Source organism: Pholcus phalangioides, unplaced genomic scaffold (genome assembly GCF_987345545.1).
Source record: "Pholcus phalangioides strain wild (caught in Gottingen) unplaced genomic scaffold, Ppha-v1.0 ptg000001l_1, whole genome shotgun sequence".
NCBI lineage: Eukaryota > Metazoa > Arthropoda > Arachnida > Araneae > Pholcidae > Pholcus > Pholcus phalangioides.
In genome coordinates this window covers 20,682,592-20,709,353 of record NW_028301594.1, presented here as the reverse complement: position 1 = coordinate 20,709,353, position 26,762 = coordinate 20,682,592, and the positions used below count along the sequence as shown (strand labels likewise).

Below are 26,762 nucleotides of genomic sequence, written 5' to 3'. Positions count from 1 at the left end.
CTTAGATTTTACTTCCAATTCCCTCAAATCTGGTGGGATTTCATTAATCGTACAATTTCAGCAGCTTTGAAAAAATGACACCAATAAGGGATTAACTCTATCTAGGGGGAAAAAGTATTGTCCCCTTATATAGATGTGTTTTGTACTGAAATGGCACTAAAAGACGTACTTCCAAAATACCAAAAAAAAAAAAAAAAAAAAAAGAAGAAAAGAAATTGGTATGGCAGGTATTTTTCCTCGACCATGTAATTTGCCACGAATATTCAAATATACAAGGGACCATAGAGAGTTAAATAATAGAACTTATGTTCCCACATATTGGCCGGTAAAAGAAAGTTTAAGAACAAATTTGAAATGAACGAAACATAATATCATGAACAGAAAAAAGTTCCCGAAATTCTAACTAGCATCAAGTTCCATTACGAGAGATATATTCGCATCATAAAAGAGAGAAAAAAAAAATAATTATTTTCATTATAATTTCAGATAACCCGTTAAAAACAAAGTGACGAGGAGGAAATGAAAATTTCCCAAGATATCTCTCACTGTATCTTCATCTGATCAGATTATAAAATTTCATTTTGAAAATAATTCCGATATCAATCACACAAATATCCATTCCTATTATACATAGTATATTGATGAGTCACAATTTTTTTTCCACTTTTATCCAAAAAAAAAAATCGATCTACATGATAGTGAACTGAACTTATCAGTAAATGGGAAAAAATTTATCACGAGAGAGAGAGAGCAACATCGTAGGGATACCCCTTTTCTCCCTCAAGTTCCCCACCTGGTATGTTGCACAGGGTCATTCACCCTTTTATACATACATATATATATGTACGAATGCCCCATTGGGCCCCTAAACCCTTCCGCAGTCATAGAGAAACCCTGTGCAGGGGCCCCAATATTCACCCTCATCTCTCCCTCACTTCCTGCTTGTTTCCCCTCCTCTCTCACTCTTTTTTGCTTAAGCTCTTGTCTTCCTGCTGTCCTTAGCTCTGCTGGAGCTAGAGCTCAACTGAACTTATTTAAGCTTTGTACGTATGTATCACACACGCCCTTTCTTTTTTCTATACCCCTAATGTACTTTTTCTCAGTCATCTTTACATCGCTGAAATAATAATAGCAACAATAAAAAAAATACATAATAAATAACGACAATTACAAAAACTGCTACGAGTAGTATTATACTCGGTGCACACACAAACCTGTTGACGATTAATTATCTCGCGATAATTTATCAAGTTATGGCCCTCGATTTTGAGTTCGCGCGGCCGTAAAATCAGTTACATATGTCGTGTCCGGATAATAAATGACAGGGAGGAAAAAAATCTTAATTATTAGTGTGCTTTTCTGTTACGTATAATCTCAACTAAAAATATGATTTAATTTTATTTATTCGGTTTTTCAAATTCGTTAAGTAGCTGTAATTGATTGTTTTTATCTATTTCTGACGTGGAAGTGATTCTTTGAAAATATTATTACTGGGAATTGAAATTCATACGCAGCATTTTGTGTTGCAAGTCTTTTTTTTTTAATTGATTGTGACTGTCTGAGTATGTGTTCTTTCTTCGCGTGTTTCAATTACAGTAGACTTTGGACTATCCTAATGTGGTGGAAGGTTGGGCCGGATAACGAGAAGCCGGATAAGCCGGAATTCTTTAAATACTCATTTCCTACCCAAACCCATACCATCAAAAAAACATTATTTTTATACAAATACCTGCTCTTATTAATATTATCTGATCTCGAACTACAGGCGAGTACTTGATAAATTTTTGTTATTTACTCCTGAACTGCACTGTTTTAAAACTTTCATGCAAGAAACGAAAGTCCAAGAATAAAAATATTGTGCATATTCCAAGATAAACTTTATAATGTCTAACTTCATTGTGTGTGTTGGAAACATAAAATTATGTACACTGTACAGCCGTATTTTCACACTTTCACTGTGCGGTCGTGTGGGCATCGTGCTGGAACTCTCATCATCAAGAACGTTGGTGCGTTGGATCACTTTCATTACTATTATTGCATGGAGGACACATTTAGTGTTGTGAAATTATAATTTATTACTTCAATTTTTTTTTAATGATAAGAAAATTATAAAAAACAACGCGTTTTGGATTTCATGGGAAGGCAAAGTGGAAATTGAACTTCGCTATAGAGAGTCCGTGGTGCTTTGACCTACACTAAAGGAGGTCCACTACATTAAAAAGGTTAGTAAACACTGCTGTTAGTACAAATACATACACTTTCAAAATGAACAAAAAGTAGTTTAAAGGAAAAAAAGTAGGGACTAAGTTCCTACAAAAATTATTTAAACTCCTTTTACTGTTCATTGATAAATGATTGCACATACGTGAAAAGGTAGTATTGTAATTTATTAATGTACTGCATTCATTGGCGTACGCAAGGGGGGGGGGGGAAGGGAGTTTGGGGTTCTAACCCTCCTCAAGCCGAGATTATGCTGTTATTTTGCCGGAAAACACGCAACTCCCCGCCCCCCACCTTGAGAAGAAAAGAAAAATTTAAACCCCCCCCCCCTGAGAAAATTCTGCGTACTCCTATGTATTACTGTTTTTAAACTAGGCCGGATAGTCGAGAGCCTACTGTACCCGAGTTTTCATTTATCCTGTGGTGTATCTAAATGTTAATGTCTTCTTTTCAAAAATACATTGGTGCCTTTCTTATTTATTCATGATGATATCCCGAATCCCTGAATTTGTAGAATTATAGTATTTTTCGATAATTATGTTTTCTATAGAATTTTTCATGTCTAAGCACAGTTAGTTTGCCTATCGAAATCGGTGTACAGTTACAGATCTTACGAGTCTCATATAGTCATTCATGTCCAAGAATTGCTAAAAAAATTGTATAAGGTTTTGCCTTTTGACAAGCATGCAATTCTGCATCTTTTCCACAGTTGTATTGGCTAATTATTGGTAATTTATGTTTTTCTGGTGAGATATAGCTACTTTAAAAATATTACGCTCGTCATCTCACATGAACTAAATTTAAGATCCAAGCCAAGTCAGTTTACTAAATATACTATACTGATCATATGAAACTGATATTTTATGCATTATTAAGTACACATAATTAGATTTGTTACCAATACGAGCTCTCAAGGAAACTATTTCACAATATGAAAAAATATAGATTTTCAGTATCAAAATTTTAGTAATCGATAACAATTTGGGATCAGTTGACTATTTCTTTTTCATCCCTAGTATTATAGGCGTCTCTGGCTTTACGCGATTAATTGATTCCACAAAATAATCGCGTAAAGTTAGTTGAATTTAACATGGGTAAGATAGGATTAGAGGGTTTCCTTCAGAAGGATAAGAAAAAAATCAACCAAACTTTCAGCAGCAAAATGAATTATTTGAATGAATTGAATTATTTAAATTTATAAATAAATCTAGTCAACGCAGACTAAGTAAATAAATTTAATTTATGTTTTTCACTTCTGTCTTCATCACTTCTGATTGATTCTAGTATGAGTGTGGGCGTTTTCTTTCCTGAAGAGTCTAGTATGATAGGTCGATAACTTTTTTTTAATGGAAAATTTAGCATTTTTCTTCTCTTTATGAAAATTTGGCAAAGTTATAGAATTCTGATTATTCCTGGCAAACATGTGAATTCTAGATTCATTAGGATCATTTGCTTCGATTAAAATTTTGAGTAAAGTTTTTTTTACATCCAAAAATTCAAAACCCTTGCTGTTCTAGAATTAGTATCAGTTATAAAGACTTTCTTATTATCGTATAGAAACATTCAGTGTCAAATTGACAAATATCAAATTTTATCAGGAAATATTTAACGTTTGACTGCGATTCGGTGTTTTTGACCAGTTTCAGATGTTGTTGGACAATTTTTCGGATGGTGCTTACGACAAAACGGCTTTATTTAAAGAAATCATGGAAATAAAAAAAAATCGATATTTCGAGGGCTCGTTAAAAATAATGAGAATGATTTAGCATAAAGCGTGGTGTAGTTTAATTTGAAATGTCCCTCATCAAAGTTTGTCTTTGGTCCAACTTTGGTCTATTCTTAGAAGTCTTCATTGGTGACAAAAACCGTGATGCCTCTTCATGTTGTAGACTTGTTGGTCAATAGTCGTCACATTAAAATGTATTCTACACACATCAGAAAGCAACGAATTTGCTCCATGCAATTTTTTCCCTTTGAGTAAAATCAGTACAGCAGATCCGACGATTTCGTTCATCCATATTAGTGGTTACCAAAGTGTGCATCACGTCTCCTAGGGACATCGCCAACATTTGTCAGGGGTGTTGCGGCGAGCTGGAGATATTTATGTGTGCTTTGAAGCTATTGATTCTTTATCACACAATTTTGTAGGGATAAATTCTGGATAAACGATAGAAAAGGAGAAGTGAGTGACGAAAGTTTGAGAACCACTGATCTTACAATGCTCTGTAAAAAGCCAAGTCGAATTCGAAAGCAATGTAAAATGACGTGTTCCAGCATGTCTACATCATTCTTACGCTATCTTAGAAGACGTGCTGGACCAAGGGCAAAATGTCAACGAGGGTTATTCGAAAACAGACCATAAAGGACTTACTAATATATTTTGGAGTGATGAAATTCTCTTTTCTTTCATACGCCCTCGCATTATGCTTTCTGATAATATTAATAATCATACTCTAAACAAGTCTTGAATCACTGATTTTTTTAAGGGTGTTATTTTAAAAGGGAAAAACATCAAAATAACCTATAATACGTCATCCGTCATTTCAAACCCTTAACTTCAAAGCTCGTAACAATAAGAGCATTCAGTTACTCTAGCAAGGAAAATACTTTAAGTCGACTATCTACCTTCGAAAAACATTTTTTTTACATAAAATACCATTTTGAATAAAACGAATGTGGTTTTAGTCTGGATATAGTATAAAATTAAGGAAATAAATGTTATTTCATGAGTATTTTGGCAAAAAATTCTGTTGTCAATTTTATGTGTAAAATTATCATATTTTCAGTACTTCTGCTAGACATTGTGAGCTAAAAATTAATGCTTTTATCATGTTCTTCATACAGATTATTGCTGTTAAATTTTTTGAACTGATATTTGTAACGAACTGAAAGTTTGAGAATACTATTGAAAGCTTTTTGAGATATGATTTTATACGTGAAATATTTTTCGTAAAAAATGCTTGATAATCTCAATTCAAAATCATGTAAATCAAAATGTTTCAAACATAACGCTTAGTTTTTAGTTCATTGCACAGCCAGATCCATTTCTTCTTGAGAAATCAAGTTTTTCATCAAAGAAAAAACACAAATCCTCAGGAAACGAATTCAAATATTTCATTTTCAGACTAAGAGCATTAAATTAGATTTACCTAATTGGAAATAACTTTTACTTTTAATTATTATAGACATGAAAATGAAACCGCTTTGGAGTTTAGAATAATTTCATTTTCAAATAGACAAATAAAAACAATTTCAAAAATTCTGGAAAAAATTCGTCATTTGAAACCTGGAGTCACCTACAAATCATATTTTTTTTTTATAAATCATTTATTTTAATAGGGGCATTTATTGGTAAACATCAAAATCTTCTATATTATGCCATCTCTCATTTCAAACACATCTCCTATAAGATCAAACTCTTAACTTTAAAGCTCGTTACAATAAGAGCATTCAATTACTATATCAAGAGAAAAATACCTTAAAAATTTATTAGTCAATCTCTTTGCATGAATCGCGAACAATCCAAAAACATACAAAAATTTGAAGGAAAAAAAAATCATAACAATATTTATTTTGAAAATTTATTTTTTTCTTATATTATTATAACGCACTCCAATCGTTGATTCCTATGATTTTTCTTATAACACTTAAAAACGAAAAAAAAATTACCCTTCACTTCTCTTTGAAGAAATATATTTCAATTTTTTTTTTACTAAAACTAAACAAAAGCTCTTGATTTTTCCTCGAATGCCTGGGAAATATATACGTACATACAATATATATATATATATATATATATATATATATATATATATATATATATATATATATATATATATATATATATATATATAATACATAGATATAAAAATGTCTCATTATTTCTGAAAGGAAAATTGTGCACAAGAGCCTTTTTCACTGATTTTTAAGAGAAGTTGAGGGATATGGGAATGGGAAAGAAATAAGAAACGGGGGTAAGCTTAGAAATATAAATAGGTATGTGTATAGGTGTACACATAAAAGCACACACACACATAGAAAAGACTTGCATAAGGGATATATGTATGTGTTTCTCTTTCTTAAGCTCGTTCAGGCAAATGGCAAGAAGAAGTAACTGACGTCAGACGGCGCTAGACTCCTTATTTTTCCTATTTTCTTAGAAAACCCTTATCCTTCCAGTACTATCTTAACGTGGGTATTTCTTTTCCGTCTCCGTCCTCTTTCCTCCTTTTTTCTCCAAGTTTTTCCTCTCCCTGTATATTCCTTATCGCTCTTTTTCTCTCCTCTCTTTTTTCTTACTGCTTCGTCTTCAAGGAAACAGGCAGAGAGAGAGAGAGAGAGAGAGAGAGAGAGGCATCTAGGAGAAGAGAATCAGTAGCAGCAGCAGTACCTAAAGGTAGTATACGTACCGAATTCAGTCTCTCTCTCTCTCTTTCTGAATTCGGGTATATGTTAGTATGTGAGAGAGAAAAGAAAAGGGATAGAGATGAGGGCAAGCGTAAAAACTGCCAGAGGAGCTGGCGGTATCAGGGAAAAGAAAAAAAAATGAAGAGGGTTCGAGTCCCGGGAGGAGAAGGAAGAGTAAAAGATAACGTTGAGGCAAAAAAGAGAGGAAAAAGAAACAACTCCAGGTAAAAGTTTTTTTTTTTTGGCTTGGAAAAAAGTACAGAAAATAGAGGGAAAAAAACCACCGTCTCGTTCCTTGTTCTCCTGTCCTCCTTTCAATTTTGTTATAATTTTTTTTTTTACTTTAGTCCTGGAACGTGCATCTCATGTGCATCGATGTGCATTCATTTTTATGATGAGCAAAGCAAAATATATATATATTATAAAGAAAGAAAAAAAAAAGATGAGAAAATTGTACTTTTCCTCTCCTTCAAATTCGATGACTATATGCGAAATGAAAAAAAAAAAAAATGTATATCATCTAGATATGTTATATGAAAGGATTCCGTCCTCCCTCTGAAAAAATTGTTAACAAAATAACAAAGTTTTGAGGGATAAGAAAATAACTTCGAAACAAATTCTCTAGAAATGTGTCTGTCCATCGTTGGAATTCCTTTCATTCGTTGAATTTGTTATTTTTTCGTTTTGTGAGACGTGTGGCACTATTGTATCTAATAGTTGCAAGTAGTGCTTGAATTTTGACGAGTCCGAAGGAGTCTACAACTACGATCAGTTATTATTGTGCCGAATTCACACTTTTTGAGTTACTTGGAATTTGTGAACGTCTTGGGTATTTTTTTTTATTTTTTTGAATAACCATTGAAATCACGGTTTCGCACTAGTGGCTCTTTTCTCTCTGATAAATCTGGATAAGAGTAGCACTGGCGACGTGTTCATTTTGTTAGTTTTTGAGTCCCGGGAAGAGAAGGGACAGGAAAAGATAACGTTTTTTCAGCAAAAATAGAGGAAAAAGAATCTTAGTGTAGAATGGACAGAATAGGTCCTAAGAGCTACATAATGCATGTTTCATTCTTGTATTGTCTTCTGTTTTATTTACTTTTCTTACATTATATGTTTGTGTGTGTGTTGTTGTTTTTTCCAATTAAAAAAAATCCAGGTAAAAGTTTTTTTTGGCTTGGGAAGAAAAGGTTGGAGCATATATAGTACCAACCTTGGCACCAAGCCTCTATGTAGTGGCAACGTTCATTGGTTGAAGCCCTCCCCCCCCCCAATCCCTCCCTCACCAAAAAAACGTCCTAGAAGAAAAAATTTTCAAGAATTTTTTTTTTTTTTAATTGAAACCCATTTTCTTCAACCTTAAAAAAAAAATCGCGAACTGGCAGTAATACCTGCCACTGCCCGGTTTTCTTCATAAACTGGGAGCATTAAAAAAGTGAAAACTATTGTTTGGGAATCAAGGTTATCAAAATATACATTCCAAAGGTCATTGTTGCTGGACAGTTTTTTGACCCTACAGCCATAGTTCCGTATTTATGAGAAAAATTCGTAGAAACTACGGAAATTCCGTAGTAGTTAGTTGGCAAGTATAGGTTGAAACAGTGGTTCTTAACCCGGGAACATTTCTGGGAGTGCGAGATAGAAAAATAAATTACAGCATATGCTGACTGATCATTGAAGAAAATCAAAATTGTGATTAAAAATTAAATTTTTAGATTCTTAAGAAAACATTATGCAGACACTTTGTGACACCGTAGCTTTTAACTTTAGCTTGAAGAAATGCATTACATGAAATTCGTGATGATAAAGTTCCTTTTACTATTAGCGTTCGTACATGCTTTCCATTTCGATTGAGAAAAATCACCATTAATACCCAAAATACAGTATGCCGCAGTTTATTTACGTTATTCTATGTTTAGCCCACTACGCTAAGATTTAACACAGCTGTGAGCATGACTCAGGAAAAACGTCAGGCAATTTAATCAAGTGCCAAACAAACATATATACAGGGTGCCCTGTAAGTGTTAACTCGGCCTTTTTGTTTCATCAATCGTTCATCGTAATGGTTCCAATTTAAAAAAATCTCAAAATGAGTTAAAAAATCACACTGCACTAGTTTTGAGTTTATTTTACTCTTTTGCTTATTATTTAATTCTTATTTTTCGGCTACTGTTGACATTCAATTTTGATTTTTTTTTAACTCAAAAACTAAACTATAAAATAGTTTCTTTTTTTAGTATATTTTTAAATTTGGGAAAAAGTTCCAATAATTTGCTCTTCATTTATTAATTTCAGCTGGTACAACGGTATACAGCAGTGGTTCTCAACTGGTGCTCCGTGTGCACTTCCCAGATGTTCCATGACAATAAAATAAATCAATAAATCTGATAAAAAAGAGGCCTGTGTGGTTCCACCAGAGACATTTTAGAATAAAAAGACTCCGTGAGATTAAAAATGTTGAGAACCATTGATAAACAATGTGTCCTGTAAGTCCTAACTCGGTCTTTATCTCATCAAGCGCTCGTCGTTGAGAAATGGTTCCAGTTCGAAAAATACTCAAAATATGCTAAAAACCACTCTGTACTAGATTTGAGAGTACGGGACAAAATTAAAAATATAAATTTCTATATGGACACCCTATCCTAAAAAACCGAAATAGAAAGGTCTTGCCCTGTCTGAGGACAACAAAAACAAAACTTCACGTTTCTAAGTGTGATATTCGCCGAGATATTTGAATTCAGAAATTTGAGAAAATTGGGGGAAAGAACCGCATAAATGAAGGAAAGAAAGAATTGTCCGTCTCTAGGTCACATTTTTGGTCACTCACTGACCTGGTCCCTTGCTCTCTTGGCAGAGGCGGATTTATGGTTAATTTGTTGCCCTTTTCATCCGTTCGTCTCAAAAACTTTCTTCACGCAAATTCCTCAAATTTGCCGCTACTCCGAACTTACTACTCTGGGCTATAGCCAATTTAGCCGCCTGTAAATACGACTCTGCATGCAGTACATCATGAACAGCGTAAAAAGCAAACTTTTCGGTGATTGATGTATAATTATAAAAAGGTAAAACTATGGGGGATAAATGTTTGCTACTCTTCAAATGCCAATATAATTCATTCATTTCAATAGACAATATAAGAATCTATAATATCGTTTATTGAAATGAATGATTTGAATAATGCTCTTTTCTAATACCACGCATATCAGCATGTCCTGTATTTCTAGCGTTAAGGAATTATAAAATTTTGGTGCTGTTTCTAAATGCCTTTAAGAGTCGAGTCAGCTAATGAAATGAAAAAACTAATTTACTAACATGGAAGAATATAGCAATGTGAAAATTTATAGAAAGGACATGAACATATATATTTTTTAAATTGAAATAATAAAGAAAAAGTTTTAAAAATTTAAAAACAAAGATTTTCAGCAGTTTAACATATAAGAAAAATAATACAAAATCTTACCAGCGTGATTATGAGTGCAAAATGATTTTCAGATTCCGACATTTGAAGTATCTGAAAGAAAAAAACGGATACATATGAGAACTATGTTAAAATTAATTTTTTGAAGTGCCCTAATGATATAAAATGTGAATATTATATGTGTCAAAGTAAAAGATTTAAAAAGTTTCATTGGTTTTAAACTCAAGTGATGTCAACGACAAACAATTGCTGCAGTCCCTTCTGTTTCACATTAATGAGATACAAAAAGCTTGATAGATACATTAAAATGTATAAACTTATATACTTTTTATGTATATAGGAATTTTTTCGTGCAGTATAACTGTAACATCAGATAAAATGGAATTCAATAATGCTTATATATAGGGAGGCATTGAACATTGATGGACCGGATACACACTCCACTTCACATCTCTTAGAGAGATAATGAAGTGTTTCCAAAGGATGGATGTGTCCGGAAATTTTATGAAATAACAAGTAACATACAGCCACTTCCGACAAAGGCAACAAAAGTAAATTTATTAGTCGCTTCAACAATTATTTATATAACAATATCATTGCAGTTTGAAATATAAATATAGATTTAGCGCAATCTGGGGTCCAATAACAATGGTTAATCTAGAAATCTCGCATATAACACTCGTCGATCGTTTCTCGGCACTGGGAGCGTCCTTGAGGCTCGGTGAACGTCCTGTATTCAACGGTAACCTGGGATGATGACATTCCACTCGTGGTTACATAGTCACTCGATAGATGTTGCACCGCAGCTTACAATGTTGAGGAGACTGGACGTCCAGCCGCCATGGCATTCGTCCTCGTTTAGATGAAATGTCATGTCTGCATTCCTCTATTCATGTCACAAACAGACGCATCCACAATGAGTAGATCTGCTACCTTAGCAGTGGTGAATCTGAAATTGCATGGCATAATTTGGTATCACGGTGGAAATTGCAAATAAAAATAAAAATCATACGCCGATTGAGTTCCTGTAATTACTAGATAATCTTGCTGACAATAATTATATAAATTGTCTCAAATTCGAGGATGGTCAAGCCCAATAGTCACTCGATATATATATATAGAGAGAGAGAGAGAGACAGGACGTGAACAAAAAACAACCTATATCAGTATTTTAAACTTTATAAATTATCACATGAGGAAAAAGAAGGTTCCATGTAAATTTTTGCCACAAATCAAAGTTCTGTGAAACCGGTCGAACCAAAAATATTTCTTTCACACTTCTTGCGCATTAGTCTTTATATAAGAAATTAATACACAAATTATCAAAGCATTTGTACTAATTGTGAAATTTTTAATTTTTTAGTTTATTCGTTACTCTTCAACAATGGAATTTGTATTTTTATTCGAGAAAATTAATTTTATAAATCAACATTCGGCTTTATAGAAATAACCTGAATATTATCATTATAAATAACAATAGATATCACCATCTCTAATATTTAAGATTATTACACGTAAAAAACGTTGATTGGAACTGCGTGCTATTATAGTTTTCACGTGGTATGTTATATAGTTTCATGAGTGCTTTCTTGTTTTCAGTTATGTATATCAAATTATAGTCAATTAGTACAAATGTTTTCCATGCATTTAATCCTAGAACAATGGTAACCAAAGAAACTCAGGAATTTATCGATAGCATTGGTATAGTCCTACATCAATGGTTCTCAAACTTTCGCCATGCACGGCTCTCTTGTCTTGCGGATCCATAAAATAGTCTAAAAAGGTAGTACTACTTCATGACATTGAATAGTCACACATATGAATATTGATATGTCACCTTGACGTAAACTTACTTCACTTTGAGAATTAATGGAACAGATCAAGGTTGCTCAACCTCTAGGAAAACGCGGACCACTTTAAAATTTAAGGGGCTACAGTTTTATGTGGGGGAAAAAAACACCGTTATAAAATTATCGAATTTTAAAGTTGTGTGAGCAGCAAAATCATTTTTGTGCTCCCAGTGGCAAAAATCCTAATTACAGCTCCGACTGCACTGTGGATCACTTAAGTGACCTGAAATGTAAAGCGGGTCATTTAAGTGATCTAAACATGCAACGCGGACCAATTAAATGTACTGGAACTGTGCCGCGCGTTACTTAAGTGATATGCAAATGTGCCGTGAATCATTAAAATGATTTGGGAATATGTCGCGAGTCACTTATTTGGTATGGAACTGCATCGCAGTTGACTTGAGTGATCTCGGAATATACCATGGGCCACTAAGTGTAGTGGAACTGCACAACGGGTCGCTCACATGATCTCTTTATATGCTACTTTGTTCAATTTTACAAAATCAGGTTTGATGTCACGGGCCACATCAGATGACTCCGAGGGACACATTTGGCCCGCGCGCGGGCAGTGGGTTGAGTATGTATGGCATGTATGAAATAGGTGGCCCCGGCGAAATTACGTGGTTACGAGGTTAAAGATTTGAATAAGAAATTAACTTATTTACTGTAAAAATTATTGTAAAAAAATTTATTTTGTTTTTCATGTTCGATTTATTGGATAATTTAAAAAAAAAAAAACTCCACTAACTTCTTTCAAATAGGCATTGAGACCATGTGTTTCATACAAGTCAGGCGCAATAGGTCAAACTAGGATGATTATATCACTAGTATTTCACAGAGAGCAGAATCATTTTATCTATAACTAGCTGTTGTTACCCACGGCTTCGCTCGCGTGAATTTGGTAATCTGAGAATTCTTGCTACTAAATACCCATTTAGGGATTTAATTTGAAAAAATCCCTTCTTAGTCTGTATATCATAAAATGAAATTATTGGCCTAATTTCATATTTATAGCTTCAGCGGTTTTGGCTCGGCGATGATGAACCAGTTAGGACATGTTATTTTGTGTGTGTAGGTATTCGGCTATCTTCTAGTTTATGGTAAAAATGTTCATCTCTTGTCAAGTTTTTTTTTTTTCTTTTTGTGAAAGATAACTTTGATAATTTTTAGTCGTGAATCAGTCATCTCAACATGAGCTGTGTATGAATGAATGTTCCATTGTTTAGATAATATATAGTCACCCTAGGATAACGTCATATTCACGGGAATCACCAGATATTCCACACACACACACAGCTATAAAATAATTCTGCTCACCAACACATTTGGTTATGGTCAGTTTGCAAATTTTCTAAATTTTGGCTACAATGTTGGCTATTTTACTTGTTATAACTAGAGCCCGGTGCAAATGCATAAGTGCATATGCACGTCATATTTCAGCTTTTTTAGCTCATATTTAAGCGTTTTTAGTGCATATTTCAGCTTTTTTAGCTCATATTTCAGCTTTTTTAGCTCATATTTCAGCTTTTTTAGCTCATATTTAAGCGTTTTTAGTGCATATTTCAGCTTTTTTAGTGCATATTTCAGCTTTTTTAGTTCATATTTAAGCGTTTTTAGTGCATATTTTGCCACTTTATTAGCGCATGTAATTCGGGCTCTAGCTATCGCTTTTGTGTATGCATCCGTATATTAAACTTGGGAATAACATGTGATGACCTAGACTCCGTATTCAGCGGTGGTGGCTATAACCTGCTACCAACTCGGCTGTCATTGCATGCTTTGAAATTCTCCATGAGATTATAGCCTATAGCGTGTGTACAGTTTTTCAGTCAAGACTTAGGAAAAGATTCCAGAATCAAAATAATAATAATAAATAAATAAATAAAAAATAAATCTTTTCTCAACGCATAATATTTTTATGAAGGTCTGTGGTCTATTCTGGCTGTGGTATATTACTGATTGCTTTGAGAATAAATTACATTTATAATTCAGATTATATAACGCACGTCAGCAGCTCCATAACATATGCAGTACATACATAAGACTACTGCTGGACAAGTTGCTAATCGGTATCGTGGGAATAAACTGGGATGGTTCGTGAGGACAATACAATGCATAGAGAGACAATGAGCGATGAGGTACATCTACAGTGGCGTTCATCTCCGTAATTCGCGAAGGACTCGGTTAATCTACCCATACTCTGAATGAAGACTGGGACTTCTAATATCCCCTAAGCGAAAAATAATTACATATCAACGTGAGTCTTCCGGATTAATTCCAGAAAGTTTCATAAGAATACACTAAATATATGTTACAGTAAATAGGATATTATGGTATTAATCCACTTATTATGCATAATCGCCGAGCATTTAAGTAAGTTAGACAAATTTCCGTAAATTGACCACTTTTACCTGCGATCATGCATAGTACCCGCACGCAAGCGTCGTTAGTAAATTTAATAAATACTGAAAGAATTATCATTTTTATCGGTGATTTTGCGCAATACCCAAGCGTTGCGTCGTTGGTAAACATGATAAATCGTACTATATGATAATTCATTCATGTATTGTTCCTTATATCCGGGTACGATCGTGAAATTTTTTATCTTTATATCGGGTTCCGACTATATTTATCACACATACTTGGCTCATTTGGAATTTTATCATATTTATCAAATTCACCAATTACACTAAGGGTATTATGCATATTTGCCAGAAAAAGTGATAAATTTATCAAGACGATAGGTTAGTACGCATAGTAACCCATTTATCACAAGCACTGTATACATGATAGACATTTACCGTATATGTATGTACATGAAAATTTTGAATCTTTTTAATACAACAAAAGTGATTTTTACTGATGAAAACTGAATTTCACTTCATTCGATATTGGTGTAAATTTGTATTGGAACTCAATTTTATCTGAAGATTTAATACATAATTTATTCCAAATAAAATTACCGTTTTATAAAATAAAATGGCAAAAACGAAATCAAGTCAATTCCAATCACATTATAAAATTTCAGTTTTTCACTTTCAAAAGTGAAAAATATTTAAAAATGAATTTTCATCAACCAAAAACTGTGAATCTCGAAAGAAAATTTAAGGTTGTGGAATTGCCAAGTCTCATTTCTGTCAGCTGGACATCACTTGCAATTTTTTAAATTGGAACTATACCTCTCCGACGAATGTGGTGGATAATTTAAATTAATCAATGGACACCCTGTACATGCTAGTTTAATAAATCAATAAATCACTTATTAACGCAATTGTAAATTCCAGTATATGTGGAATAAATCATATTTTTACGTAATAAAAATTTTCCGTCAAATCGTTATTTTTGAAATTTTAGTTTGAATTCGCGGTTATAAAAATCAGCCATCTAATAAGATAAAATTCGTCAGGATAAAAGTGATTTTAACAAGCGGTGGGCTTGTTAAAATCAATATGATATGAAATCAATCAGAATCAGCATCAAAATCAATCTAGATATGAAAACGTTCTGAAATTTTTGGATATATCGTATACAAATAGATTTATTACTAAATTTGTATCCATGGAACGATTGGATTCGAATATGAAAGCTTATCGTTACATCAGTGACTTAAAAAAAACCCAAATAATAATGATAGATGCCTATCAGATTTCCAGCCGAAAGAGTCAATTAGATATCTTTGTGTTGAGCTGTCACGTTTCCAGTCGATAGTGTCGTGTTCCGTTAACAATAGGTGATTAGCAGATGCCAGAACTGCCTCATAAAAGCACTTGCGATGTCACCACAGTCCAGACGGAAACCAAATACCATGAAATTGCTGTCAACGCATTTTTAGATAAAGGGACAAAGGAATAGAACCTCTTATCCCTCTTATGATCGCGTACCCGAAACTATATTTTCGGCTGAGGTGTTTCCTAGAATAAGCTGTTATTTCTTCTCTCAATGCGACGAAAAGACTCGATAGTTAGTTTCACGGGGCCCTTTATAATGAGGTTCCATTTTTTTTTTCCAAGGAACCTCCGATCATTTCGATAGCCATTAAATCTCGGTGTGTAATTCAATGTTTCAATGTCTGACTATTGACGAGCATGGTGGTCTCTCAGCTTATAATGATACTTCATCCCCCAAAAAAGAAGAGACGGTTGCGTTGAATTTCCACCCTGTTACTTAGAATTAGCATTAGAAGAAATATGGAATTGGCGAGATATGTTAAAAGGCATCCGAAACTTTAGGGAACTTATAAATTTTTTTTTTCCCACAAAGATTTATTGATTTTTTTTTGTATCGTCTCAAAATAATTAGGTGTGTGTATAATAGTACAATAACCCCTGGTTATGTCAGACATACTGGGAAGCGAAGAAAAAGCGCGTTATAACAGAAAACTTTACCTAGATCCAAATAGTAGTTAATTTTTTTTCAATTATTGTTGCAAAGTGTGATATATCCGAACGCACGTTATAACGAGCGTGGTGTAACCGGAGCTACTACATCATGTTTCAATTATGTTTGAATTATTTCAATTTAGTTTGTCTTGTCTCACCTGATTATAGTGTGAATGATGATTTTATCACTATTATTTTTGTTTTAATCTTTTTATATTTATTATTTCATATCTTCTTTATTCAACGTCTAATACAATTTTTTTATTCATCATTTCATTTTATCGATTCATCAATGATTATTTTTCAAAATAGTTAATAATTGTTTTATGAATTTGATATAAATAATAATTATTTCATCAATTCACACACCGTCTCTCGCATGCCATAAGTGCGAATGTGCGAATTTTCACTTTTCTTTATCAGCTGGTTGGATACCTTATTTTTCTATTTAAGTTTAGCCTGAAACGCGAATGTGTAACCCTATTGAAACACATCTTACAAAACATTTAGGAACATAACTTCTATAAAGTAACATGTGTATAGTAAACATCATAAAATGCCATTTCCCATGCTTTTTTTTTTCCTCCAGAGACATTGCACATTCGTGCTTCTGGCATGAGATGCCGATATCACTCTCATAATTCAAACAAATTTCAATTAAAACCAACGTTTAAAAATAGATATTCAAGAGAATAAAGGATCTTAAAGAGGTTATTACTAGAACAGTTTCTTTTTCATCCACCAATAATCATTTTATCTATTTATAAATAATCAGTTTATTAGATCCATAAATAATTATCAGTTAAATAATATGATCAGTTTAATGATTATTTATAAATAAATAATCATTATAAATGATTAGTTATAAATTAGTAATCATTATATCATCATTTCACGGCCGGAGAAATAAATTATGCCATGTGTTCTTTTGAGTATTTTTTTAGGTTGTGGCTACTCGTAGCAGATCAGTATCAGAAGAGCACCCATATATCAAACTCATGTACTTCCGAATGGTGCTCAACCCGGGAATTGCCCCTCAACTCCTAAAAATCAGTTTTTATGAAAGTTACCAGGAAAAAAGAATTCTTCAAGATTTATCCTTATTTAATCAGAAATTCTTTTATATCTCTTAGGTTTGCCATTATAAATACCTGGACGTTATGACCTCCTCCGATCTCCACCGGAATCTTTACGTTGATTATATTTCGCCAAATGTCTCTTATATATAAAATGTCTGATTATATTAAATGTCTCCAAAAACTCTTTTTCCTTCGTCGTAACCTGAAAAAATCCAGACTTATATCCTCCCTGTTCTCTCCTATGCCTGTGAAACTTGGGACCTCCCCCCCCCCCCATACTAAAACCAACACAGACAAATTAGAATCTATCCAAAATAAGTCTACACGCTTCATTTTTTACTGCTGGCCTTCATCTGTCTCCATTTCGGAGCTCAAGTGAAAATTCCATATCCAACATTTTACCTCTCTTAGACTTATCTTTCGATTAACTTTTCTTTTCAAAATCCTCCATAGGTTTTTTTAATATCGACACCTCCACCCTTCTAATTTAACCTACACATTTCTCTATTAGACTCAACCACTCCCAAAAATTATAGCCCATCTTTGCGTCTTCATATTGTCATAAATTTAATTTCTTCCCAAGAACTATTATTGACTGGAACAGCCTCCCACCAAACATTGCAGATTGCACTACGATTTCTGAATTTTCCTGCATTATCAATCATCATTTTTGTCATGCATAACTTCCGCATTCTCTTGTATAGGCCTCGGCCAAAACCAATATTGAATAAATAAATAAAAATAAATAAATAAATATATATATATATACTCAGATATCTCAAACTATACAGGCCAACATAATATGAATTTCTTGAATGCAATTTGAATGGGGCCGATCTGGTCGATGCGTCGATCATTGAATACACCTCTCTTGAGTACTTTTTTTTTTTGAGAACTTATCTGTTGAGCACGATATTATGCACAAGTATCGAGAACGAACAGGTTGAAGATGAATAATCTCCTATACATGTTTTCAGTTATTTATAAAATGAACAATTATAATCTCATCTGATTTCTCTACCTTCAATTTAGTTCATCTCCCAAACATAAATAAAAATTAAGTTCCGTTAATTAAATAAAGAATGTAAAAGTCGTTAACACACGTATCAGTACGCTTTCTTCTACCACCCTTTCATATTATTAATATAAATAATTTTTCGAACTTATTTCTCTCCCGTATTATGTCTATAATCAAAGTATTCCAGTAGCTGATGGATGGCCGCTCAACCAACCAAGGTGTGTGACTGATCACTGTAATTTTCGGAATTTTCTTCCGACCAGATGGAGAACTTGTTCCATTATCCCATAATCTGAATTGATCGATGCCAAGGATGGAGGAAGAAAAATTATTATTAACTTTTTTTTTTTATCAGATACTTATTTGATTGATATTTCAAATACGTTTTTAAAACGATTACTAAAAGCTATTTTTTTCGTTTAAAAAATATACATATGTACAGTGAAGCCTCACCACAGCGATACTTAATGTAATGATAAATCCCTTTAAAAGGATATTTTTTTTAAATTTTATTTTGGAATTGCCTATAGTTTGTAATGTTAAACTTCTTTCGATACAACGATATTCTCTGCGATTCACCCCTCTATAACGATATTTTTTCGAGGACATTTCGGAACCGCTACAACGATATTATTTATACTTCACTTCTCGATAGTTTTAAATTCCTGGTCAGTGTTGACTTTTTCGACGGTGTTTAATAACATTGGTATTTTGCTCATGTATCGTCCGAAAGTGAAAATGAAGTATGCTATGAAGCTACTTACTTTGTAGCACACAAAATTGCTGTTAAGTAAACCATTTTACAGGGTAGAACAAATAATTTTATTCATGAGAAGTTTTTTGTTGCAAATGAATCCTTTCAAATATGGTGGTTCTAAAACGCCAATTCAGAAGAGATGCCAACAGCAGCATAAATTTGATGTCGACTGATGATAATGCTACCTCTCGATATAACGATAACCTCTTTTGATATCGACTGACGATAATGCTACCTCTCGATATAACGATAATCTCTTTTGATATCGACTGATAATAATGCTACCTCTTGATATAACGATAATCTCTCTACAACGATATGTTTTCTTGGTCTACAAAATATCGTTAAATCCAGGTTTCACTATGTATATATATATATATCTATATATATATATATATATATGAGTTTCGCCGGATGATGGAAAGCAAAAGGAAGGAAGGGTTGTGTCCCATATTTGAGAATAAAAGATACACGACTTTGCTATTTGTTTTACTGCTATTTTTTGTGCCAGAAACTTTGGGAAAAAAGTTTACGCCCAATATATGTATGTAGAGAAAGAGCCAAACACGAAAAGTTAGTAACGAAATTTCACCTTCTCTTAACCTCATTCCTCCTTAAAATAGTTGAGTTCTTAGGGCAGCGATATTTTTTCTCTGGAAACCAACCAACCGCCCGGAGGTAGAAAACTTGTTTAAGACATGCTCACAACCTTGCCATGAAAAAGCCATACGCCCAGACCATGAACTGCTTAATGGTTCCTCCTTTTTCAACATAACACTCAATGAACAGGTGTTTTGCCTACCTTTCTTTTTTCTCATTTTATTTTATTGTATGTTATTTGAGGTGTTTCGTGTTGGATATATTTCGATACTTTATTTTATTTTTTTTACTGAATTCTGATAAGTTTCTTCAAGGTTGAATATTTTACATAATGTGTAGTATGCTAACCTAATGAAATAACACCGATAAACAACGTTTGTAATGTCCCTGAATGAAATCAAACGTTTATATTGATGTTTCCAAGTTGATCTGGCTTTCGTTTATGTGACATCTAGAGGCGTTTTAACGAAGGTTCCGGGTTTTGAAATGGGGGTACAAAAATCAATTAATATATATTTATTAATTTATTTTTCTATTTTTCAGTTCAATATTTAATTTTGTTATTGGAAATTGAATTTAATGTTTATCAGAAATTATTTTTTAACTTGATAACATGCTTTGGTCTCGGCTACTCATTTTAACGGAACACTCACTGAACAGGTGTTTTGCATGGTTTTATTTCATTATGCATTATTTTAGGTGTTTCGTGTTGGATATATTTTGATACCGTTTACTTTTCAATGGAATGGAATTCTGATAAGCAGAGCCCGGAAGTTCAGGCGCTAGAAAGGGTCAAAATAGGCAGGCAAAAAGCCACTAAAATACATAAAATAGGCACTAAAAAGGCATTTGTAATCAATGCCGGGGGGGGGGGAAGGAAAGGAAAATGAACTAAAACCTACGATATTAAGGGGCCGACATTGATTGCACTCACTGAATCCATTGTTTCGGCAATAGATTATAATAACTGCATTATCAGCTAAGTAAATATCAATTATTATGCCAAAGAAAAAGTATTCGTAGTTCTTCGAAAGTTAGGTCGGTGTCCGATTCAATAGAATACTTAATATAGTGTGTAATTTTCTGGCATGAAAAGTAATGCTAGTTGAAATTAAAGAAATATTCATATAAAAGTTGTAACATTTTCATATGGAGAATTCTTCAAAGAATATTTTCATACTAAAATAATGAATATTTTCATACTAAAATAATGAATATTTTCATACTAAAATAATGAATATTTTCATACTAAAATAATGAATATTTTCATACTAAAATAATGAATATTTTCATACTAAAATAATGAATATTTTCATACTAAAATAATGAATATTTTCATACTAAAATAATGAATATTTTCATACTAAAATAATGAATATTTTCATACTAAAATAATGAATATTTTCATACTAAAATAATGAATATTTTCATACTAAAATAATGAATATTTTCCATACTAAAATAATGAATATTTTCATACTAAAATAATGAATATTTTCATACTAAAATAATGAATATTTTCATACTAAAATAATGAATATTTTCATACTTTCGAAATATTTTCTCAAAATTTTCACATATCGAGCTTTGTATTCGATTGGTTTGCATCGATTTGAAAAAAAAACTTTTTCAACAAAACTCAATTTCTGGAGAGGATTTTTGTATATCCAAAATAACTTGCCATGATTGTTTGTGGAACATTTATATATGGCGTAAAAAAAATCAAAACAGTATAGCCGCCAGGGCTGGAGCCCTGTCAGTCTTCTATTGGAGCCACGACGTCAACTGATGACGACAGCAGTAGATTGGCACAGCATTATAGATGGACAAGCATTTGTCAGTTATTCTTCTATAGTGATGTGCAATGTGTGAGCAAGACATGTTATGTGAAACCTATGGAGAAACAAACTTTCTAATTTAGTCGTTGCGTTTTTTCAATACACGAGTTGCTTTCGTCCAGTTACAATCCTGGATGCGAATTCGATAGTATGTTGGTAGCTATGTTTTTCGAAATGAAAAGTCTGTCACTTCTACGTCTAACACCAATTTTTCTATCTCTCTCAGGCACTTATGCCTGTTTGCGTTTAAATGAGTTCAAGAGGGGGAAGGCTTTCTAAAAAGAATTTTGAACACTGTACTAAGGTTTGAAGATTTTAAAAAGAAAAATTCTTTTGAAATTCTCAATACTAAAAACATCTAAATTCTACGGAATATGGCCCCTAAAATTCACAAATAAACATTAAAAAAGTGTTGAAATAAGCATTTGTGGTTGGAAAAATTCAAAAAAGGCATTTTCACAAAATTTTCAAATTCCCTGGACGGATCATGCTGATTCCTTGGGAATACGTGAAGACCACGTTATTATTATTAAAAAAAAAAGTTTGAAAATAGGCAAAAAAGGAATTTATGGCATTAGTGTCTGAACTTCCGGCCGCCCAAATCAATAAATATATATATTAATTCCAATTTTCTTTTCTTTTCTTTATACTTCATTATTTTGTTATAAACATGATAAATCGTTCTAAACTCATCACATTTGCCGGTTGTTACGCATAATCGCCATTTCATATTGGTATATATGATAAATCGGTCCCATTACAGTGAAAAGATTCATTATTGAGATGACCGTACTTGTGAGCCAGAGTCTGACCCGGATATAATGAACTTCGAATTAGCGAATTTTTCCGAACATCCCCGAAATAATTCCTATTTAACGAATTCAGAAATTGACCCCGATATAACCAACTCTCGTTTAAAAAATTATTTATTTAACGAATTTTTACAACATTTTGTGTGTATATAATCAGGCCCAAATATAACGAACTCCTTCTAACGAATGCTACGAGCAGAGCCCAGTATAACAAACTCTTATTTAACCAATTCTATTACAAGACCCCAGTATAACAAACTCCTATTTAACCAATTCTATGACAAGACCCCAGTATAACAAACTCTCATTTAACGAATTATACAATCATACCTGGATGTAAACAGTTCCCATTTAACAAATTTTACGATTGTCCCCCGATATAATGAAATCTCATTTGACGAATTCGTTATCGCATCCCGATATACGAATTTTAATTTTATTAAATTACCATTAAAAACATCTTGTATAATTTTTTTTGCATTTATCTAACTTCTCAATGACACTTGGGTATTGTTCATAATCATCGGTAAAAGTGATACGTTTATCAAACTTACCGAGAAGATAGGCGATTATGTCATAATAACCGGTTATTATGCATTGTATAACCGACTTATCACATTTACCATAACATATATACTGATATTCAGTGGCTTTGGAGCTGAAGGCGTTGTAGGTGCTCGAAAACACGCAGTATTTTGTAATATGGGACCTAGTATGACCCGCAATTAATTAAGAAATTAAATTCTACTACATAAAGTTGAAGCCGAGCCAGGGCAATCATCATGAGTCAAGACGCTTAAGACAAAAAATAAAGATTTACCCTATCCCCCTTATCAGCCCTGATTTTCCTGATTGAATCCGATCAGCATTAGAAAAAGTTCAATTAGTTACAGAATGTGCAGAAATTCTGAAACATAGTTACCCACTCAAAAATATGCTCACAATTAACAAAAATTAGTGAACGTTCATAATTAATGTAAGAAGTTATTTGAGAGAGAATTAGTAAAAAGTTAAAATTTAGTACTTGTGAAAAAATAATAATTTCAGAATTACGGAAAGCTCAAAAATACCAAAAAATATAGTAATGAAAGTCTTCAATAATATTGGGCTGTGGGCCCAGGTTCCTTTGATTCATCCATTTAGATTAGGCACCCGGAGTGATCGATGCTTTTGTCCAATTTCGTGCTCCCGAGCGAGCACTTGATCAACTTTCCAATTGAACATCCTTTACAAATTGCATTCAAGGATTGAAATCATTCTGATGTATGCCAAACTTGTCGTAAGGGTGCTCTTCTTTTTAAGTTAGGTACAGGCAGTGCTCGCGACAAGAAAAAGGTTTTGAAGACCTCTGATTCAGATGTCACTGAGCTGAGCAACCACAATTTCAAAATAGTTCTAATGTTATTGAAAATTAGCCTATGTTTCAAGGGGAAAGCAGAATTTTTCTTTTTTATAAGAATTATAATCGGCCTTTTATATGTATTTGAATCAAAGCACGCTTTTTCATAGAGGATCTTTTTTTATATACATTTCGAGAAGAAATGAAATCATTAAAACCATAACTAAGCGTCCCTTCCTCGCAAGTAGATGAATGGTTCTTAATGATGAATCAACATGAATGTTTGGCCTGTCAGTGGATACGTAATATTGATGGGGAAATTTAAACCAACATGCAATAAATCAATGTTTCCAAATCTACAGGGTGATTGTAATTAAAGTTCTCGTACTCTTAGTAGTTTTTCTCGAAAAATGCTCACCGAATATAACAAATTTTTAGGATATCTTAATGAGACGACCATTGTAGGATGATTTATGAAATAAAAAAAAATTGTTTCAATTTTCGACCACAAGGTGAAAAGCGGTATATGGTCCATGGGAAAAAGGAAATTTCAATAAAAAGGCGCCATTTTCAAATCTTGTGGTCGAAAATTGAACTTTTTTTTCATTTCATAAATCTTTCTCCCATGGTCTCATTAAGATATCCAGAAAATTTGGCTGTGTTCGAATAATCAGTTTTTGAGGAAAAATTACTCATAGAATGAGAACTTTAATTACAATCACCCTGTATGATGTTATATATGAAAATGGACAAGCGATCTTTGTCAAGTCAGCCAGACTTGAATATTTTACTCTAACTAAACGAAAATTAAAATTGTGGTATGCCTCAATTATTAGTAATGCTATTGCATTAAGATTAGTCCCGATAAGTTTGGGGTCCGCCAAATATTCTGAAACATTTCGATGCTTCAAAGACTTAATATGGTGGAAAAAAGTTCAAGGACAACCGAGAAAAATCCTCATATTCATTCATTCATCGATGAAGTGTGGATGTAAATACATGAAAATTTTAGAGCGATAATTACGAATGGAAATAGCTAGCCTCTGACTGTGCAGGGGTTCGAATCCCGATTCGGGCATGGATGTCTACTTACACTAACAAATTCCCTGCACGGATCATGCTTATCCCTTGGGAATACGTGTGAGGATCACGTAAATATCATTTTCCAGTGAAAATAATTTTGAGTGCCGCACTGCTCCAGAAAAAAAAATTATTTAAAATATAGTAAAAGTCAAAACCTGGAAAAAGTATAAGGACACACGCGTGTTTTTTTTTCTGACTTCAGATATATAATTTGCATTTTTCTCATGTTGTCGTAACAGCCGATACTGTTTTTATCAGTCATTCGCTGTGAAATCAATTTTTTTCCCCAAACTGTGAGAACTGCCAGACATCATATTTATTGAACATTGAAAATGCAAAATACCTGCTTTCAGAGACACTGAATCAAGGGCGTAGTGAGGGGAGGGGGACTTGGGGAGTCTGCCCCCCCCCCGAAATGTGAGAAAATGACCGAAAAAAGGGAAAAAGATGACCAAATCTATTATTCTATCGCTTTGGCCCCCCCCCCGAACAAAATTTCTGGCTACGCCCCTGCGCTGAATCATAACATTTCAGAATTACAATATTGAAGACAGTTTTTTCGTTATATTGAAGACAGCCGATTATTCAGTTTTTACTTTAAAAAAATCTTTGTGTAATTGAGAAATATAACTTGCACACGTCGAACTGTGCCTAATGAGATAAAAAATGAAAGTATCTAGTATTTTCGCGTGTGTGTGTGTGTGTGTGTAAAACAGAAATGAAACCCCTCCTTATAGAATAGCGCAGAGAAAAACTGCGTGAACTGGTCAAACGGCATGTATTTTTCGGTGCCAAGTGGGATGAGCATGATTTCTTTGAGGAGAAACAACTCAGATAGACTCGATGGTTTTAGATACTACTGATCTATACAATGACAGGGCCAAATTTTGGATATATAGTCATATCAAGAACACTTTCACCAGAATTCCTATTTTCTGAGGGGTGCACCTCTCATGATATTTAAATAGTTTTTCCTTCCAATAGGACAAAGCTTCTGCATATGTTTCAAGGTCAAAAAGGTGTTGGTTTGAAGCCAGTTCAGGAGGAACCTCTCGAGTGGTTAATGAAAAGACCTTTACCTTTTATCCTGTAAAGTAGGCTACTTGTGTGGCATTCCAACTTATGAAGGGTATAGAAATTGCACACAGTACGAAAACAAACATATTCTTAATACAGTCATCAGACAAACTTGGAAGACTGTTACACAACTAGTTATTTATAGCTTATCTCAATCAATGAAATCCCGAATGATATAGATTATAAAGACAAAAAGAAAGGAAAAAGGTGTTTTTTTTCTTGATTAAAACAAAATTTTTGCACAAAATTTTCAATTGTTCTTTTAGTTTTTTCCAGGTTTTGACCTTTTGACCTTTACCATAACTTCATTTTTTTTTCTGAGGCAGTGCAGACTCATCAAAATTATTTTCGCTGGAAAATGTTTAATTCCGTTTGTAATTATCACTCTAAAATTTTTGTACATTTACAATCACCCAGGTTTTCGAGATATGACGATTTTTTTGTTGTCCTTAAACTTTTTTCACCACCTTATAAAGAATTTAAGATGTATTTGGTAATTGGTATTTGGTTTGCTATTTGATTTGATCGATATTTGGTAGTGGCATATTTAATGAAGTTCATAATGGTGAATATTAGTTTCGTAGACGTCTCAGTAACTTAACGTAAGATTTTAAAGAGGAAATTGGTAACATCAAACTTATTAAATTATATACATACAAAGCAAATAAAAATCTCAAGTTTGAAACTACATTTTCAATTAAATACAGCTTTATGAATATTCTTTCATCGATATATAAAAATACAGCCACAAATTCGCCCATATAATTTTAATTGCATAAATCAATGTAAACTAATTTCTACTTTTATTTAAAAAGCCACCATTATCAGTTTTGTAGCAAATCACACTATTTTATTTTCTATCTAAATATTGAATATAAAAGATATGGT

At 32.9% G+C, this 26,762-nt stretch overlaps 1 long non-coding RNA gene across 1 annotated transcript in view; it reads right to left on the bottom strand.

Moving 5' to 3' along the window:
- LOC149090041 (uncharacterized) overlaps positions 1 to 26,762 on the bottom strand; it is a 155,372-nt gene that overhangs the window by 17,222 nt on the left and 111,388 nt on the right. Inside the window, exon 2 of the long non-coding RNA XR_016192673.1 lies at positions 10,085 to 10,135. This is a non-coding gene — a long non-coding RNA (uncharacterized LOC149090041). The remainder of the gene's footprint in view (positions 1 to 10,084; positions 10,136 to 26,762) is intronic.